This window comes from Liolophura sinensis, chromosome 1 (assembly GCF_032854445.1).
Source record: "Liolophura sinensis isolate JHLJ2023 chromosome 1, CUHK_Ljap_v2, whole genome shotgun sequence".
In the NCBI taxonomy this organism is placed as follows: Eukaryota; Metazoa; Mollusca; class Polyplacophora; order Chitonida; family Chitonidae; genus Liolophura; species Liolophura sinensis.
This window is the reverse complement of record NC_088295.1, coordinates 94,947,046-94,953,864: the sequence shown is the minus strand read 5'-3', so window position 1 is coordinate 94,953,864 and position 6,819 is coordinate 94,947,046.

The window sequence follows — 6,819 nt, the reverse complement described above, 5'->3', positions numbered from 1 at the left end:
CATCGGACTGGAGATGAAGTGAAAACATACTGTACTTGACACTGGACGGATCAGTGAGGTGTAATATGTGTGATGACGTCTTCATGCCATGCAGTTTGTATGCTATGATAAGAGTTCTTTTGTTTTCATATTGATACTGTAGGGTTACACTGTAACAGCCCAGCCTATTGCTGACAGAGAAGGAGAGCACACTTCCCAAGGAGAGCACCACTTCTCAAGGAGAGCACACTTCTCAAGGAGAATTTTCTGAGCAGCACGTTACCCCCGCCATGTTTAAGACGTACTGGAGATATCCAGGGTAAACTTTATCAAAGGGAATTGTCGTGTTACTGTCTCAACATCGCTTCAATACAATGTATCACCGGGAAAAACAGCCCACCATATAATTGCCATCCCGATTATTTATAGCAAAAACTACAGGTACGTGGTTCTCTGCGAGTTTAAAATACGTTTTCTTACAGTAGACTAATTTCCTACATACAATTATACATTTGGTAAAATTACGTTTTTTTTCAGGATGTTCAAAGCCCATAAGCCATGGTAAGTTACATAAGCCTATTTGTGTACGTGTTCATGCGTATATGTGTTAACCAGCCTCCGCTTATGCCTGCCCCCAGCCTGTATGTAGGCCTCGCTGACACCGCCTCCTCCAGCCCAGACGCTGGAAACCACTCAGCGGGCTGCAGAACCCGCTGCTTCACAACGCTCCACACACACCGAGCCCTGAAGCTCGCACACTGGTCCGTGCTTCATGAATATGCAGCTGCCTGTCACGCCAGCTGTCCAATACTCCGCCCAGAAAGAAGTTCGGTTATTTCTACGCGCCTTGTGAGCCAAACCTCTGCAACACGCTACCCGCCGATGCACAGAGCCGTTATAAGTCTGAACGTTTTGGTAAGTTACTATTCCCATTTTAGCGCGTGATCACACAGTGACGTCACAACTAATCCGTGTTTAGTCTGTGAGGGCACGTGTGGGGTGGTGGCCATTGCATGTCACCGTCTGAGCGTGCAGAACTCTACAACCCTTTGCCCATCCATTCTGCCCTAGTCCGCCATTTGCTTTTTTGGCAAGGAAGACCGGCAAGGTTTGGGTGGTTAGAGCGCATGTACTACCTGTAGTCAGCGCTACCTGCATGACATGTTCACAGTTCCAGGGACGACAGACTAGCAAACGTGGACAGATGGCGCACATTTTCTCCGTGTTTGTCGTCGTGTGAAGGTTTGTATGTTGTGAAAAGTTGGGGTATCTTAGTTATGTACCTCTAAGACAGTGGTGATCTGACGATGCTGCTGTGGATTGTTCTGACTGATGAGGGTTATGTCTGTATGGAGAAGGCGGGGGTATGATTAGGGCAGAATGCCGGCACGGAGGCCATGACTAGCCAGAACCGGCACTGGTAATCAGGCTACTCCAAACTGAGGGACCACCTGTCGTAAGCAGGCCAAGTTTACATCAAACCAAATATGATAGTGATTATATTCTTTAAATATTCCCACGCTGTGTTTTTCATTATGTATTTAATTTTTTCACGCTCTTCACTCACTCGTTGTCCCTAAAGCATGGGAAAGTCTTTGCAACTGTGGCGCGTTGTGTGCGAAACATGAATGGAATGGCTTTAAAGAAAACGTCAAATTTGGCGTCGTTTTGCGTGAAACTTCGTTCCTACCATAGTCCTATCTGCTCCGGGCAAAGATCTCTTTCATTCTTCTTGAAGATGTGATGAACAAAGTTTCAACGTCAAGGATTAAGAACCTAGGTAATGTTTTCTTAATTCACACCAAAACCAGCCTTCACAAAACACTGCCTGTTATGTTAAAGGCGTGTGGACATCTCTGACCTGAAAGGGCTTGACCTTGGAGTCAAGGGAGAACGATACCATTTGTCCGCCCCTGGCTTCCATAATGGCAGCATGATTTAACATAACCGCGACCAACATGGCTAAAGAGTGTGTGCACTTGGTTCCCGTACATATATATATATATATATATATATATATATATATATATATATATATATATATATATATATATATATATATATATATCAAGATGATAATGAAATGCAATGAAGAAGTCGTCTTTGCGTACAACTGCCTTAGAAAGATACACCAAATGATGATAGCCTATATTTACGGGGGGGGGGGGGGGGCGTTCACGGCGTTGTGTTCATCAGCACATTATACATTTTTAGATGTTATTTTGTCATTATGATGCATTTTATTTACAGTAATTCTGATCGATATAATATCTGAAATATCTGTCTACCCTACAGGTATATCATACAGGTATAAGCACCCGAGTCATAATAACATCAGCTTATGGCACATTTATTCATCACGAGATGGCAGCATTCATTTGGACTACTGTGGAAATCACAGAGAAATAATCTACATTGTCTTGAACAACGAATGAATAGTATTTGTGACTCACATGTCTTTAGACATCCCCCATTCGCAATACTCAAAAGTTCGCGCCAAAATACTTCCTAACGTAATAGCGTTCTGGTTTAGTGTTTTATGTGAAAACTGTACGACATCGATAAAGTGACATGAAGCCCATCAGTGGTAGTACACCACAAAGTTAGCAGACAGTTGTCATAGAGACTGTGGTGAAAAGCCACGAGGAGACATAGATGATAGAGATATAAAAGGCATGGGTATATTTCATGAGAATATTTTACGTCATTAGATCACGAAGAAGTAATAAACCATTTTGGTGTGATAATCTTATATTCTGAAAGATAGTTTATCAAGGCGACCTGACCAGTGACCATTTTGAAAAACAAACAAACGAGAATTATATTCTGAACAAATGACCATGCTTTTTGTATCCGGTTTTATCTGACTGTTCAACATCCTCGTGAATGTCACATCAGTGTCTTACGTCATCCTGAAAAGTGGCGTGGATTGACATCATACAATGACGTTGAGACTGGTTACCCGTCAAATCACCATGTTCACGTCATTCTTGAGAGTATTGAATGGGTGGCTTGCTGGAGGCCTATGGAGGCGTTATGTCATAGAATTGCAGACTGATTTACTTAGGTTTAAAGACATTCTAGATTGATTTTTGGTGAAAGTTTAAGGAAGTTCTATCGATAATTTTCTTGTGGTTTAAAGACGTTCTACAGCTAATTTTCTTGGCGTGTAAGGGCGTTCTATTACCGATTTCCTTGGAATTTAAAGATGTTCTATTGCTGATTTTCTTGGAAATTAAGGACGTTCTATTGCCCATTATCTTGGAATTTAAGGACGTTGCTGATTCTCTTAAGGGTTAGGATGTTGCTGATTGAGTTTAAGGAATTTCTTGTCCTGCAGCAAATGCTATACTTCTTTGATAATATCGGTATGTAATAATGTTTTAATCCACGATCTTCTTATCTTCCCGTGGCTTCTTTTCCCGAACAATGGCGCCTCATGTCCGAGCTGGATTGGCCAAAGTTCTCTTGTAATGAATGAGTAGGCCAACATACCTTACTAGTTTGGAGAGAAATGTCATCACAAAAACAGGAATGAACAATAAACTACGTAGTCTTGGCCCGAATTACTCAAGATGCGAAGGGTTACCCACTGAGGATAATAAGAATATATTTGTGCAGAAAATATTTACAAATGGCTCATAAAATACATTCCATTTGTAAAACACACGTATGCCTAACGTGATTCTACTGAATCCGGCGCTCAGGCTCCTCGGAATCGCGGAGAGTGTCTGATATAGGAACGAAAAGGCACTGCATGTGTGTGTGGAAGACACAGATGGTTTGGATAAGAAATGTAGTGATATTTCAGAATTTTCAAAAATAGTGCGTGGGTTTTGAGTATAAAGACAGGGAAATTTTACCTAATGCATACCTATTAAAATTGTATATTTTGAAAATAGCATTTGAAACACAAAGAAAAAATGTTTATGACATAAAGTGTAAGTAAATTAACATGCTTTTCGGTATGAGAATACCTTCCGAAGTTTTCTACGTGATACCCCAAGAAATATTGACGTAAGAATTTTATAATTTACAATTGACTAATTTTATAACGTACTTAACAAGTGGTATGTGGACGAAATGCGGTTAAGTGTGAGAGGTCACATGTAATATATCTGATCAACACGCCAAGCTGATGCGAGCAGTATGGCAGACTGCACACTTTGTATGAACATGGGAATATATCTGTACATGCCGATAGAAGTGTGCAGACATGTGCCAAAGTTATACTAGCATATTGTACTCTTCAGAAATTTGGTAAATACGAGTGAGTGTATTATGAAGACAAGAAGCTCTCAGAGTAACCCGATATGGACACAACACTGTACACATTTTCCAAACACACTTGCCGAAATCCGGAATTTTCACAATTTCAATCAACCTCATTACTACAAAAACTAATGTGTCCTGCATATTCCGTCCAACGAATTCTCTTCAAATATTTCATAGTTTATAATGTAATTCTATCATACCTAAATATTGACCGAGTTTCCAGAATCTTTGTGATCTGCACAATACTTTTGTCTAATTCCGCTTAACCTTGAATAGGGACTGTATATACATCATGTTGGAAAAATGTCTCCACGTTAGATATAAACACAGGTGCAATCGAAATGCAGATGAAATACATTTTTTGATTCACAGCTTATAAACTTGGATACTGATCTACAACCTGAGAACATTTAGTCGTAATTTCTTACTTCATATACTGCCTTAGTTAATAGGTGGTTTGCGCTACTTTAGAAATTGGTATTGAAAGAACGCCCATTATAGTTTAGGCATGCGGACGTCCGCTACGAGGCCTAGATATTTAATATTTTTATACATAAAATAGACCCCTACCTCAGAAAGTCAGATATTTTTATGCATAAAATAGGCCCCTACCTCAGAAAGTCAGATATTTTTATGCATAAAATAGACCCCTACCTCAGAAAGTCAGATATGTCCTTTGTGATTTCCAGTGAGAAAATTCACGAACGCTTAGATCAATAGATTCAAAACATACATTCAGTCTTTAAAAATATAAACAGTATTATAAACATCAGGGTTTTCAGAAAAAAAAAGCTGTACCGAAAATGTGCGAATAACGTATTAAATCTGTATACATATATAGAAGGGAATACATGAAGCTTGTATCGTGACAGATTGTATTGTTACAGCTTGTCTCGCGACAGGTTGTATCGTGACAGCTTTATCGTGACAGCTTTATTGCAACAGCTTGTATCGTGACAGCTTGTATTGTATCGTGACGCTAGTCAGAAATAAGGACCCATTTCTGACGTCTTGTCTCCATATTTTGTATGAGTGGCACAGAGCATTTCTGTCTATAAGCGACAGTAGAACATCGTTCTTTCGTCCTCATCTTGAAAGATGGATATATTTAGGATTGGTAGAATTGAGGAAAAGTGTAATATGCATACGGGGTTGAAATCAATCGGCCTGGGAAAAGGTTGTGAACATCTGCCAACTTTAATTAACCTGTTTTATGTATATTTGGGATACAAATAAAACTGTGTTCGAAGAAAACTGTACTGGTTATTTCCTGAGTATACCTACATGTATACTGATGTGTATTTGCTCTTTACGACCCATTAAACTAGAAATATGTCTGTATGTACCATGTGAGGATAATCAACACAATTTCACCCAATCGCTGACCCCAGACACTTATTATACACCCAATCGCTGACCCCAGACACTAATTATACACTCAATCGCTGACCCCAGACACTGATTATACACTCAATCGCTGACCCCAGACACTGATTATACACCCAATCGCTGACCCCAGACACTGATTATACACTCAATCGCTGACCCCATACACTGATTATACACCCAATCGCTGACCCCAGACACTGATTATTCACCCAATCGCTGACCCAATCGCTGACCCCATACACTGATTACACACCCAATCGCTGACCCCAGACACTGATTATACACCCAATCGCTGACCCCAGACACCGATTATACAACTCGTCTAACACGACATTAAGCTCTCCCTGATACATGCGCTTGCTGATTTCAAACAGTTTGGTGATTATTGTGGGGAGAAAGTCCGCGGATTCTGGGTTTATGTGAACATTTGTTATGCTGAAAATTGACATATTTGTGTAGTATATTAGACTATGATCACTCTATACATAATCTGTAAATATTCAGTGAATTTGTTTACAAAAAAAATGAGATCCCCTTCCAATAATATATTAAAGTTGAGGAAAACAAAATGAATTAAATAAGTTTCATCAGAAATATCATGAAAAATGTTTCTAAACATATGTGTGCTGAGTTTTTATGATTTGTTTTCATGTATAAGCTATACGAATTTAAATGTTTGTACTCGAAGATGGGTTTCATGGGCAGCGTGTATGTAATACAGTGTTTTTTTATTTAAATCATTAAATAATATAATATAGTAATATATGAGATTTGCTGTTTTATAAGTATAGTTGTATATTATAATTCCATGAATAGATTTCAGAAAAAAAATGAGCTTTATGGTGAAAAGTTGCCGTCATATTCCTATGCAAATGTATGTGTATGTAGCCCCAGTCCCTCCTTACAATCCAAACATCTAACTGCCCAAAACTGACATATGTATTCTTATGATCCTTTCAGTGACCTTGAATTTCTTATTTTCAAATCATCCTGCTAAATCTTAATCCCCATACGTTTTGATCATGAAGTCATATGTAACACATGGAAAAAGGCCATACCGTAACCGGGAGGAGAGAACATGGTTGATATCATCCTGCTATCAGCTTAATCCCCATACGTTTTGATCATGAAGTCATATGTAACACATGGAAAAAGGCCATACCGTAACCGGTAGGA